This window comes from Corvus moneduloides, chromosome 1 (genome assembly GCF_009650955.1).
Source record: "Corvus moneduloides isolate bCorMon1 chromosome 1, bCorMon1.pri, whole genome shotgun sequence".
Taxonomy (NCBI): Eukaryota; Metazoa; Chordata; class Aves; order Passeriformes; family Corvidae; genus Corvus; species Corvus moneduloides.
The window spans coordinates 74,988,463-75,003,419 of NC_045476.1; the positions used below are offsets into that span (position 1 = coordinate 74,988,463).

Genomic DNA, 14,957 nt, shown 5'->3' on the forward strand with positions numbered 1-14,957 from the left:
ACAACTCTTCTGAACTTACATAACACACAAGGTACACAGTTTAGAGGCTTTCTGAAATGCTTTTTGAAGTGCAAACTGACCCCATAAACAACTGAGATGGAAGATTTTATACCAGGAAATGTCTTTTAAAGATCCCCTCATAACAACTTTGATTTATTCATTCAGAAGAAAAAACTTGTTTTGTTTGCTAAAATCAATGTTTATGACCCTGAACACACTTTCACATCAGAGCTGTTTAAAAGGAAGAGGTAATTGTAAGGTGATTTTTCACTGGGTAGAACTGCCCTTTTTAAAAGCACTTTTTGCAGATTCAAAACTTCTTATCACATTCAGGTATAAAATTTATATGTATTTTATAGGATTCTTATATTACACAATATGTTTATTATTTTTACTGTTGAATTTCTAAGAAAGTCTTATAAATAGGCACCTTCCTATTAAAATGTTATAATAAGAAACACACTTCGGCTTAAAAAGAGGGATCAGTTCACTTTCCGGTGTTTTTTACAGACATCCAAACATCTAAAACAACAACAAAGGTACGCCTGTTAACATAATTATTCATTCCATAAGTACCACAACAGGCTTTTAAACAGTAAGGGGCATCTTTGCTGCAAACATAAAGACCTCATCTTGTGGGCAGACAGTGTAACTTGTTATTTTTAAAAACAGGAAGAGAAACAGAAACAGACAATTAACTTTCCAGCTTTGATGAAACTTCCCTGGACTCTATGGGTTTCAGATCTCACCTTTAGTGAGATGTTTCTCCCTTTGAAAAACAGAAAATGGTAACACTCCTTTCGTGACCTCTAGGCCTTGCATGCATTCCCTGCAGTTGAAAAAAGTATTTTTGCACAAGATCGTTTGAGTCTGCAGGAGAAGACATCTATTTTTATTATTTTGTTTATATGTATAAGAGATCCCATGTGTACGCCTTGGTCTATACAGTATAATATCTCACTCAAAAATGTATTCCATGGCTGGGAATGTTTTATGATGGAGCAGTGGAAACATAAGTGAGTACATGCTAAAGCAATAAACTTGTTAATAAGGCAAGTTTACAGCATTCTAATTTACTCAAATACTGTTCTGTAGAGTGTAAACTAGTCAATAAATATCTGATAAGGAATACAGTGCAAGTTTTAAATTAATGACCCCCCCAGCAAATAAAATTGTGAATCGCAAATGATTATTGAACTTGTTAAAGGAATAAACTTGTCAAATGAATTCATATCCTGTACATCAAATTAAAAAAAGGAAACTTGCACAACAAATCCATTGCAAAAGAGCTTTTGATAAAACACTAATGAATGAAATGCAAATGTCTCTGCTATACAGAAGTTGCAGCTGCAAATGCTGGAGACACTCCTCAGACAACAACCTGATACATGTGTTAGTGTAAATAAAGTTATAATCCTGCAATAGAACCCTATATTCTCACCTCATCCCTATCTACCACTACATTTACCACTGCTACAGTTCAGGAACATACTGAACACCCTCCAAAGTTTGACGGGACTAATACAAAACTCACTGAACTCACAGTTCAAGACATTTAATTATTCAACCAGAAGATGTGGCTCATGAGCCTAAGCATGACCAGGCACCTACTTTCATTCACACAGGTACGAAGACAATAACGAAAAATAATTACATGTTCAGATAAGTCAGGAATGTCCTGTGCTGGTTTTGGCAAGGGTAGAACTAATTGTCTTCACAGTGGCCAGTGTGGGGCTGTGTTTTGGCTTTGTGTTGAACACGGGGTTGATAATAAAGAGATGTTTTTGTTATTGCTGGGCAGTATTCGCACAGAGCCAAGGCCTTTTCTGCTTCTTGTACTGCCACACTGGCAAGAAAACTGGGGCTGCTTGGCAAATTGGGAGGAGACACAGCTGGGACAGGTCATCCCAACTGACCAAAGGGATATTCCAGACTATATTGCATCCTGCTCAGTATATAAAGTAGGAAGAAGAAGGAGGAAGGCGGGATATGTGGAGTGATGGTGTTTGTTTTCCCAGGTAGCCATTACATGTGATGAGGCCCGGCTCTCCTGGAGATGGCTGAACACCTGCCTGCCCATGGGAAGCAGGGAATGAATTTCTTGTGTGTGCGGCTTTTTCTCTCTGGTGTCACTAGCCTGGATACAGAATTGTTGTAATTTGTGTGTGTAAGCTTGTGTGTGTGTCAAAGATTGGATGAACAAATGCTTAAAACATAACGTTAAGTATAACTTTTTATTATTAGCTACTAACCTTTTCTCAGAGCCTTGTAATGCAGAAAAATCTTTTATGGTAAAAGGCAAGGCAATAATCCTGTATTATATTGTCCCTTCACCACCTGGCTGCAGTCAATACCATTGCAGTAAGTCTTATATCAACACTAAAGTTGGTATAAGGATAAAATTCCTAGTTCTCAAATGTATCGATCTGTTTGTTGTAGAGCTACATGAGCCACATAATAGTTTATTAGCTACACCTAAAATGTGAACAGGCTACTAAAGAGTCTCCAACTGGCAAGCCAAAATGAAGTTCCTAAATTTGTATTCACGCACTCCAGAAAATACATACTGTGATCCAATAGATCCCTTTGATCCTCTCTAAACTCTCCTGCTCTTCAACAGCAGACTGGTCTAAAGTCCATTAACTTTGATCCTTTTTCAAGTTCAAGGCAAATACCAACCCTGGAGACTATTTCCTTATGAATTTACAGACATTTTAAAGGTTCCCCTTGAGAGAAATGTGTTCTTCCCACTAAATCTACTCTGCTGTTACCTCCAACCACCACTTCAGCTATATTCTCTTCACGGCTTAGGAGTCCTCCAGCACAATGCTTGGAGAAGCTACCAGGGCACATCTGGTTCTGCAGGCTGTGTGTTGGCTGAACCCTAGCACACTACCCAAGCCAGGAAGCCCTGCTGTTCCTGATTCCGCTTCCTGATCAGCCCCTTAGGTTTTTGAGGAACTGAGAAGAGGTATAGGAAATGGTAGAACTGATCCCATCTGCAGAGTGCTGCTGTAAGGCACTTGCCAAGTGTGTCAAAAAGTACTGCTGATGCACAGACATCCCTGTACCCCTCCTTTTAGTTCCATCAGAGCTTTGCCACCACAGTGCTACTTTAAATCTTCAGTTTATTTTTCATTTCAAACACTACAGTGTACTATCGTTGACATTTTTCAACAGCCTTAGAAAACAAGAGTGCTTTCCCAGAAATTACACTATCTATAGGACTCCACTGAATCCATCTTGTAGAAAATATTACAAATAATGACATTGCATTTTTCAATCACCCAAGGTGAAAGCATTTAGGAGCACTGAATTACTGTAATTCTTTTAAATAATAAAATAGAAGTTTATGATGATCCACCCTCAGCGATACATGTTTACTAGTCATTAATCATGGTTCCTCCTCTGGCTAATAAATAAGCCAAGTACTTCCTAAAACTTCAAGCTTTTCCCTCTCAGGATGCTAAATTTAGTATGGAAATGATTAGTTGGACACCAGTGCTATAACCTGCTCTGCCAGCCTGCCTTGCCCATGCCTAGATGTACTTGAGGAGAGCACCACTGAAAACACAGGGCTGTTACTCTTTCATACGGGTTTGTGATAGTTTAGGGCATTCCACATCCCCACCTCTCTGCTCTGACTTTCTGTCTGAGATTACTGCCCCTGCAGCAGCTGATAAAACAAATATGTGCCTGTTCGTCCACCACTACAGTTCACAGCCTGCTGTGGCCCGCTGAAAATTGCCCCTCTCGCTCGTTTATGCTAATATGTGCTGGATGAAGAATTGCAGCAGCTCGAGTCATTGGGGAACAGCTGTCTTAAGCAGCAACAGGATCCACCAGAACTCATTTGTCAGCATAAAATAGCAAATACCTGGGTGCTGCATATGTTGTCACACCAGGGCACTACTCTAGATGCTTTGGCAGCAGGAATCAAGTGGTCACCATAAGAGTGCTATCTGTTCATCCACACATGGCAAAGGATTATCAGCTAGCCTAGATCCAGATACTTCACAGCTGTAGCGGAGAGAAACCTCCTCTGAGGGCAGAATCTCCCAGACTGCAGTAAAACCAGCTGGGGATAATGCACAGCCAGTGCCAGTGAATAACCCACACAAGGCCATGAAGCGTCTTTAGCCCAGCATTCCAAAAAACAGGATGGACACCAGCACTTTCCACAAATATTTGTCATTAGGAAAAAAAGCCACTTTTCCCCAGATGCAGTAACCATGGGTGCAACATGGCAAAAGGACAGGAGAAGTTTTATGCTGTGGCTGCTCACTCCATTCCTTCCCTGCTGCCAGCTGCAGGTGGGACAAAACAAACGAGTGACAAACACAGCAGAGGAAAAAGCTGTACTTGTATTTTGAGGGTGGCAACACAAATGCGAGGATAACAACGACACGTACCAGAAACTGGGTTAGCAACTCCACGGCAGCCAAGCTATTAAAAAGTCAGCCATGCTTTACTGCCATCAGCAGTCTAAGTCAGAAAAATATGAGACTTAGCAGCATCGTGGCTGCCAAGCTTTAACAGTCCTGCATTGCCCATGTTTTGGAGAAATATCAACATAAACTATACAGTTTTAATGCAACATCATATTCTCATCAAAATGAAAACTACAGTCCTGTAATAACTGAGCCTTTCTTAATATATTCCATGGTGAAACTACATTAATTCAGTGTTATCATAGGAAATTTAAGCACGTAACAGGCAGGAAATTCAAATTTGCAAATTTACGATAGTAACTTACCCCCCTTGCACATAATGAAGTTTCCTGTATTAGTGTGTATGCTTCCAGATTTACACTTCCGTATTTATGACCAGCACAGACAAATTACAGTTGCTGCAGGGAACATAACTTTGAATTTCTTGGCTGCCATGGCTTAGAATTCAGTCACAATGTTCCCCATTATTATAAGTTTTCTACCTCCCTTACCAAATCGATCTTTTCCTTACTTATATACAGAAGTTCTATATATTCATACATGTATACACACACACACACACACATCTTCAAAGGAGGAAATGTAAATTTCAACAGACAACTACCATAACATCTGATAAGCAGATATAAAATATGTTCTGGGATTAAGCTCTTAAAATCAAAGCAAATGGACTAGCCTGGGATTGATGCACTTCTCTGTCCTCCTGCACGGAGTGGCAGAAACACATTAACTTCCACTGCTGCTCTGAGCTTTTCAGAGAATGAACACAGACGTATGATCAGCCCTTTGTGGACACCAATCTGCTCACCCCAACAGAGTTCTTTGAAAAGCTCACATACAGGTACAGGGAACACCATATGTTCATGGGAGCATCAGGTGCTCCATGGATTTCAGACACTCTGCTTGTACACGGACCATTCTGAGTGGAAGAGGTTTTCTTTGTACATGGAGACATTCAAGAACGATCTGGATGCAATCCTGTGCCATGTGTTCTGGGATGACACTTTGAGCAGGGAGGTTGGACCAGATGACCTGCTATGGTGCCTGCCAACCTGACCCATCTTGTGATTCTGTGGTTTTACATCCATATTGAACAGGGAGGTGCCATGGGGCACAGACTTGTCATTCAAGCTAAGTCTCAGCCTTCAATCTGAGATGACACAAATCTGTGGACCAGACCCCTCTCTGCTGTGTGGTGCATGTCACCATGACAGCTCTGTCCCCTTGCTACCTAAACTATGTCCTATGGGGTCTTGTTGGAGATAGCAATTTCTTTCTTGAGCCCCATTCCAGGTTCCCTGAAGGTGCAAAACAAGAAAGAGTTTAATTGCTTATATTCTGCCTAAGCAGTCACCAGGTAGCTCCTTTTTCAATGCTAGTCAAGCACCTTTGATCAGGAAAACCCCCTGAAGACACAAAATTAATGCACACATGTGCACATGCACAAGTGCAACCTTTCTAGCATGCTAGAAGTTACAGCTTATATAGAGGAACCTGCCTGACAAAGGAAAGTCAATACCTAATATGACACTGAAAAAATTAGATGTGTAACAGCCAGTGAAGAGATTACACTTCTTTGATAAGCTGCTCCACCTTCTCCAAGCAGCAGGGAAAACGCACAAGAGGACTGGTTACGTGGCAGAATGAGTGAATAGAAAGCTTGGCTTTACATACGTTCACCCAAAGTAACGCTGGTTACTAAACTTCTGTGGTTCCACTGGAAAGGGACACTGTGTTCTTAAAGCATTTTATTAAAATGCAGTAACTTTATTTTAAAGTCAAGCTTTTTAAAATTTGTAATGAAAAATGCATCAAGTTTAAAGTCACAATATACTTCTTTGAGTGTAAATATGTATTTTAAACTGACCTGTGATCAGAGATCTGTGAGAGAAACAAGGCACAGCTTTTGAGAAGCTTTCCAGACACAAAAGATCACTTCTATAGCCACTGAAAGGGTTATAATTCTATATGATTAGTAAGGAATTGAAAAAAAGTCAGGAAAGACATAAAGAAGATGAAAGTATTGACCTAAAAGCAAGGATGTAAGAGTGTACACAGCAGAGATGTTCCCAGATACCTGTTCCCTTGGGCATTTGGATATGCCTTGCTTCTTGTGATCTGATTATAAAAACCACCAAAGGACAAGTATAAATTATTCCTAAATACCAGTGATGGACTCCATGCTCTGTGCTTAATGAGGCACAAATGACTTCTCATTTCCAGAGAACAGAGTAGGACTCACAGGGAGAATCACCAAAACGGATGGCTCTCTACTACTCACTCCCACATCTCAGCTCCTTACAAACCCCTTTTGAAAGTATCAGGGTGAAGAAGAGATTAGCCTGACATTTTCCTACAGCAGTTCCATGTGCACTGTGGAAAAAAAATACCTGACACGCCTGCAAGAAACAGGTAATAAGCTGGTATAAGTCAGCAGAAACCCAACTTCTCAGCAGATACTAAGAATTTTCTCTTCAGCAGAGCTGAGTACCTGCAGTTCCTGCAGAAGGCACTGGCTTCTGAGTGTTCGCCATACTCAGAAGTCAGGTTTCCTCCTTTCTGATGGTTTGGTTTGTATATTTTTTCTCATTATGCTTAATAATAATGCTGAGATAAATAGCTCAGTGGGCTAAAATACTGCACCCATCAACAATTCATATAAAAGAGTTACATCTAAATAAACAATGCAAGTATTTGGAAAGAGTCTGCAGCAATATGAAGATGTATTTCTTTCAAATACATAGCATAGCAATGGAAACAAAGTGCACCCAATATTTTATTTCAGCTTAGATGAAAAACCTCATATAAAACACTGTTGATTGCATTTCCTTTTCTGCTCATTAAATGCACCATTCCAGAGAGTTACTGTTTGAAATGCAGAATCTCCAGAACACTTGAATATGATTTACACCAAAATAAGCTGGCACTGCAAATTTTACAGGCATATGCAACACCTGAAAAAGTCCTTCTCCCCACCTAACAACCTATACTTCTTTTTTCTCTCTCCTTCCTAAAAAGCATAGAGATTTCCAATACAACAGCAATAACGCTTCATATTTCTTGGCCATAACTTCACATAATGCCCTGGACATTGCAATGCTACAAAGGAATTCTTTTTCTATACTTCCCAGACATGAGCTAATCTGTACCATCTCACCATGTACAGAAGTTTACCCAGGCAGTTTACTGGTTGTTTTGAAATATTCTTATGACTTCCTGTACCACTGAAATAGCTGGGTTTCCTTCCTGACTCGGGAAAACTGCCCAAGTAGCATTGGAAGAGGCTGCCCATGGAAGTGGTGAAATCACTCTCCCTGAAAGTCTTCAAAAAGGGAGTGCATGTGGCAGCTGGAGACACATCTTAGTGGCGAGTATGGTGGTGGTAGGATAACAGTGGACTTGGTGATTTAAGAGGTCTTTTCCAGCCTTAAGGATTATATGATTCTAAGACTCTTGACAAAGTCCAGTATTTTGAGTTTCCAGAGTAGCCAACTTCACTTTTTTTTCCCCCCATAAGTACTACATTCATACTAATTTACATCTAAAGTCAAAACCCATAATAAAACACCAAGGTAGTATAGCAAGCTAAAACTTTAAAGTACAGTAGGTAAGCTAGAGAGAAACAGAAATAAAAGGTTCTACTTATTTGTCCAATACTCAGAAGAGGAAAAAAAGCCTTTAACTTTTTTGTCTCAGGCAGACCTGGAGTATTCTAAAGCTATACTCCTGTTTAAGAGTAACAACACTTAGAAAGACAAAAGTACAGTGAAGCCCTAAGCCGAGAACAGACCAAGCAAAAAAAGGCACTAAAACTACACTAAGCATTTCAGTATGTAATGACAAAATGTAAAGAACATTTAAATCTCTACAAGCAGAATCTTGGTGCAGAACAGGTATTTCTTTAATGCCTTTCCTTATTTTACAAGAATCAGAAAATGGGTTCACTCTTGCTGATTTAGGAGAACAGGGGACATGTGGGAATAATTATGCAAATTGGATTTAACACTTGTGCACAGGCAGGAGGATGTAAGCAGTCCTCGAAAGAGGGGACTTTGTCCCATTATTAATTCTTCTAAAACTGCAAAGCCAAATCCTCTGCAGTACATGCACCCCAAAGCATTACTTACTTGTCACATTTTGGTTTAGGCTGTCAATGCAGTGGTTCATGTGTCTCTCACATGAGCAAGATGACGGAAATTGAGGATGGGTATGATAAGAATAATACAGTTCTTCCCAACTGTGCTTTCTGTTGTTTGGCTATTCTCTGTAGCCTAATTCATATTCTGATCAGAGAAGTGGTAGCTGAAAATCAGGGGTTTTTTATTAACACTATGTACTTCAAAAGGTGCTTCTGTTCATGCATACACACACGCACAGATTGTTCTCCCCAGCCCTCATTTCCTAGGGACACTCCACAGCTCAGCTGCAATGTCTAATCATGCTACAGATGACTGTAGAGGTTTAAGCATGATTTTAAAGATCACTTTACCAAAAGCTCTTTGCAAGGTGTGTCCTTTACATGTAAAACATTGGCACCAGTGTTAAAAGAACCATCAAATAAAGTCATGTATGACAACCCCATGTTTTTAGCTAACTCTGGAAAAATGAATAAGAGATTATTTCCTGCTAGTTTTGAGATTTTTTTTTTCTTTTATCCCTTTATATTTCTGTGGTTGTGTGTGCACACCAGTACATACCTGCATATCTGAAGACACATCCTCACACTGTGTGTGCTTGGAAACATTTTAACCAGAAGCTTATTCTTACACCAAATGCATAATGTATACCCAGAAGGATGCATTTAACCCTGCTACAGGCATGCACATACTCAGGTTGTGGTAATTACCTAGGACTGCCAGCCAGAAACCAGAGTCCCATTAGGTAGACCTGCTAGGTAGCTAACTCCTGTCCTGAAGAACTTTCCATCTTAAAGTAGTTTGGAGAAGACATGCTAAGGCAGGAGGTACAAGACAACTAGAGTTGTAAACAGCATGGAAAACAGAATTATTGAGTAGGGAAATTTGACTCATTTCTCAGGTCAGGGCCAAAGACTAAAGTCAGGATATTTCCTGTGCCATCCTCCTAACCAGAATTCTATTACTCACAGTGGAATTAAACCAGTACTGGAAAAACATCAGAAATGTGTAAGGGTTACCCTCCTTACCAGCTACATACTTTTGCAGACAACAAACTGAAAGCTCTGAGCATATGTGGATTCCTGTCAAAACCACTAGCAGCTGCTTCTCATAGCTTCACATAACCTATGAGAAATCTATTGTTATTTTAGATTTCCAGGTTTGCTCCTTCACCTAATATTAATTTAATGTGAGTTTCAGCATATCTATCACTGCTGGAAATTGCTCCATGGCTTATTTAAGCACTCTGTATAACCATTATACTTCATCATTTGGGATGCAATAAAGATCGGTTGATATATTCAGCATCAGAATTACTCATTTGTGAGCTATTTGTTTCAAAGAGCCTCAACCAGTCAAATTGCAAATATATGAGGTTTAGAGATCAGAGCAAACCACTGTAACATTTGCTTTTTTAAGCTTATTGCAGTTTTTGCTAAGTAATCATTTAGATAGTATCAGGTGTCCTTTGACTGGGGTGCATTGGCTTCTGCCTAGGAAAAAAAAGATATCAGCAGTAAAATGGTTCTACTGACAGTAACTGTACAGTGCAGCAGCATTCATAACTGCAAAATCATTTTTTCTCTACATCATGTAGAAGTGATGCAGGCAAAATGTAGTCAAGGCTACAGCAGCTTCTTTTTGTTTAAAAACAAATTAGAAGGAAGTCCCTGGTGGTCTGTTCTCAGTTACTGGGAATGTCTTTCACTAGTACTGAGGACACACCTGCTGGGTGTATTCACCCCTCACCTTCTATACTGCCTCCAAAAATGAAAGTGCTGTCTCACCAGTTGTGCTGATGGCATGAAGCAACAGTGAGAAGTGGATCACAGAATTGATACAGCTTTAAGGAGCTGCAGAGGAAAAGCTCCCTGATTCACCTCAGAGGGTAGCCACAAAAGTGGCTTCTGCAGTACATGTGGAACAGCAAAGTGGAACAGCACAGCGGAACATGGCACATGGGAAAGAACAAAAAGACTATGCTTCTCATCCTAACACTGTGAGAAGCAAGGTTCTGGAAAAGAGTGGTAAAGACAGTCCAAACCCTCCAAAATCCTTCAAATGAAGAAAAGTCTCAACTGCTGTCTCTGGACCTACAGTCAAAAGAGAGGACATCTATCAGGTGGATACACGGGTATCCCACATTACTAGCTTCCAAAATTCCCCATGGCACTTGGTAGGTTTGTTAGTAAAGCCCTGGACCTCTCACATAACTGAAAATTTATAGGAAACACATAATTACATCCAGGTTTTAGAATTACCTGCCATGACACGAAAATTTTCCTGGTGATTAAAGTGTGTGTTAGCATACACAACTGAAAATAAAGATGAAATATTTTTGCTCTCTGAACATATATATACATATACACACATACTCCACCCACTCTAAACAAATTCCAGCTGTGACAGTTTTGTACAAAACAGAAAACTCCTTAACATCCAAAAAAGAACAGCTCATATCAGCTTTTTGCTTTGAGCCACCACCAGATAAATCTAAACTGAATGTGCTATGGGGATGAGACAAGTTAACAGAGGTGAACATGAGAGTCTTCAACTATTCTAAGACTGTGAAAACAACATAGAAATACTTAAAGTATTTTCAAGAAACATAGGTGAAAGAGAGGAAGAGTGCAGTTTTTGCTAATGAATTTCATAGGCTTCTCTGTACATCCAACTATTATCAAGGTGGCTGCTAAATGGATGAAATGGATTTATTTTGCCCTTTCAGCAGACAACAGATGGAGATAGTACATAAGATAAATATCACTAACTAATCTAGGCAGAAAGGGCTACTGACATTTTTTATTTATTCATTTTATTTACTTAGAAAAGTACAATCAGAAAGGAATTAAACTATTACTGATTTGTTCAAGTTCAATGGGAGGCTATCAGTGAGACTAGATTGTACTGGGTGGGTGGATGGAGGGATGGAAACAGGGTTTTCAAGAAAATCTGCATCATTGGTATTAGCTCAGAAGGCAGCAGCAAGCTTGTTGGGAACCACATCCCTTGCCAGTTCTTATTTTTACTAAGAGTTTCAGTAATATGCTCTCAGGCACATGGTGTGATTCTAGGGTGGCCCTGTGCAGGGCCAGGACCTGGACTTTGATGATCCTTGTGGGTCCCTTCCAGCTCAGGATATTCTGTGATTCCATGAATATCATCTCAGTGCAGCCTTAGTCATGGGCCTGGCTTCTGACACACTAAGTGTTTCGCAAATCCAGAAGCAAAATCTGAAGTCCCCCACACTCATCTCAAAACTGATGATAATACTTAAAAGTAAAGACTTGCTTTGATGGCTTGTGGTCATAATTTTTGTGGTTTCTCATAACTTGTTGATCTTTCGAAAGGAGATCAAGAACAGACATGTACAGTACATAACTCAGGAAAACTTTCTGACTATCTAGAAAAATACTTCTGCACCAGTCTCAACAGTTTTTTGCCTTAAACCTACTCTTCTTTCCTGTGTCTTTCTTCCCTTTTCATCCCGTTCCCCCCCCAACTTAAACTTAAACCAGACTTTTTCATATTGCCCCCAATGCCTGAAGAACAGCACTTCTCTCTTCTATGTTCCTTTCACTTTGTCATATATCAGTGTATTGGTGGCTTAGGGTTTTTTGTATTCAGTCCCATGTGTCTGTCCATCCTGTTTCCTCATTTCCTCATTCCGAGCCCCTACTTTCTTCTTTCCTTACTGTGTTTTCAGCTAATTTTCTTTAGTTAAGAATGGGAATTCAAGTGCTGTTTACTCTCCAGATGTTTGCTTGTTCACTTTTTTTACCCAAGTGCTGATCAGTAAAACTGGTTTAGAACAAAGATTTTGCAAATTAAGTTTGTAGTTTGTCAGATTAAACTCTTCTTGCTTAAAACAGTCATTTTGAAGATTTTCACTGCCTCAGCCCTGCAAGGTGCTGATCACTCTCAGTTGGATCCGAGGAAGTGTGGAGATCTCTGACCTGAAGCTGTTTAGGGTTATGTTTGACTGAGCATAGGAACTATCCCATTGATTTAAATGGGACTGCTCACAAGTTTAAAGCTCAGCATGTGCTTCAGTACTTTGCCTGGCTGGGGCCAGAGGGCTCAGGTTCCCAGAGCTTCAATACCAGCACTACCTACAAATGATACAAGGTATAACATCCTGATGAGAAGACTTGATGATCAAGCGATTTCTAACCCAATGGTGCAGCTTAGTGCAGCATCTCTGCAATGAAGAAGGTATTTTTGCTTGCTTTCCATGCATATCCAACACTAAAAAAGGGGTTTCACGGTGTTCTGCAGAGCATACAGACAAACCTGAGATGATACACAGCACTGTAAGGTTTTCCTGATGTTCATTTAAGATGATCTACGTAAGTCACTCCTAGAAATTCAACCTTCCCAAAGTCATGCCAGTAAAATGTTTCTGCTACATCATCAATCTATTCTCCATTGTACCTCCACATGCAGACACACACATTATATACCTTCGATTACATTAAAACGAATTAGAAAATAAGTCACAGTTCAAGCTATACCTTATTTGTTCAAACATCCACGTTAAATTTACATACTAATGGTTTAATATTTGGCTTTAATAGATGCACTATTAGAAAATAAACATAATAAATGAGTAACCATTTTAGCATGGAGTTACCTAATCTTGATGAAAAATATCTGAAAATGCAGCAACCAGTGAATCTATTTAATTTTTATTTCAAAATAACACTATTCACAGACTACGGAGATAAATACAATTTATATGGAGTAGCATACTAATGATGGATCAGACAGACCCACCCTGTGCAGCGAATGTAATAAGATCAAAATGGTTGAAATGCATGGCATGTACTCTAGATGCTCTCCTTCTCAAGCATGGAATAAAGGATATAGACTAGGACGGTTTAATTTGCTGAAGTTTTCCCTTACACTTGACAGTGCATTTTATTTTCAGCATCTTCTAGAGCTTCAGGAAAAGCTCTGTGTCTCCCAGCAACAATCAGGCATGCGCACATGAAAGATGAACAGGGATGATGACTGTCCCTGAAAACTGGAAAGTGCACAGTAAGGTAGAAAAGTTGGACTGTCTAATGGTGTGAACGAGAGGGTTCACATACATAGCAAACAGCACAAACTGGGCTACTGTGTAAATCCTTTGTCATTAGAACAGGAGCTTAATTCCTATAGCACACTGAGCAAAGGCAAATGGGAGCAAGCGGGCCCAACCTTTGCTATCTTGCACAGGAGGAAGAGTAGCCTGCTTAAATTTCCTTTCCAGTACAACGAATTGTTTCTTTCCACACAACTGCATCTTTTTGACTACGTACTTTTCCTCATCTCTGCTGTCCTTGACTGTTCACTTTTCAAAGCAGAAAGACCATCCTGGATTAGGGCCACAGACACCATTCTGGCCACAGCTGTGCAGGAGGTGAACAGTGTCAATTCAAGTTGTTTGTCAAGTCTCCTCACCCCACTGCCAAAGGCTACTATCTCCTCAGGCCTCCCAACAGAGCTGCTCCAGGAGCTTTGTCTATTCTGGCACCATTAAAAGGAACCTGGTTAGAAAGTCTATTATTTTGAGTTTTGAAGCTACCAGGTTATTGTGAAGGAATTGAATTTTGAGAGACTGCATGTTCCAGCAGATACTAGGAAGGAGTAGGCCCTGGAGATGATGGAAGGGGTGGTAAAAATAGGTGGTGCTAGGCTTATTGCAGATATTGCAGAATAGTACAGATCATGTAGAAATTAGGAAATAAAGAAGACAGCAATTCCCATAATCTCACAGAGGGAGTCTGCAGTTTTGCTAAAAATCTGATCCAGATCCCCTCTGTACCACTGCTTTCCTTAGAACAGCCATAAATATGCTTCTCCTTGACCTCAGTGCTGGCCACAAGGCTCATCTGCAATCAAAATAAACAACTATTTAAAACAACAGCAGCCAGTGACACCGGCAGCAGCAAATGAAAGTGACTTTGTGAAAGGAGAACACATGAGGAGTCACTTGACATGATGTGCCACTTGCTCGCCACGGTAGCAAAATGATGGAGGCTCCAGGATCCATCCTGCTGCCACAGACGTTTCTTCTTAATCAAGAGCTCTGGGCACACCACGCTACATCTGAACTGTGAGTGCCTTCTTTCTCTAAATGTCATTTCATTTTTGTATCTTTCCTTGAGAGTCGTCAGCCCATGGACACTTTTCGTTTGGGGTTTTGTTTTTGGTAAGAATGTGTCTCGGTTTTGGAGACAAAACTTCAGGAGGAAACACTCCGGAATGAGTGTGTTCTCTGAAGGGAAAAGGGCCTTCCTTTTTCCTCCACCAATAAGACAAGTGTGTCACAGCAAGTGAAAGTGGAAAAACCAAACTGTTTATTAACACACGAACAAAACAGGGT

The 14,957-nt window shown here is 40.1% G+C and overlaps 1 protein-coding gene across 5 annotated transcripts in view; it reads right to left on the bottom strand.

Moving 5' to 3' along the window:
- FARS2 (phenylalanyl-tRNA synthetase 2, mitochondrial) overlaps positions 1–14,957 on the bottom strand; it is a 232,529-nt gene that overhangs the window by 77,223 nt on the left and 140,349 nt on the right. The gene's annotated exons all lie outside the window — the stretch shown is intronic.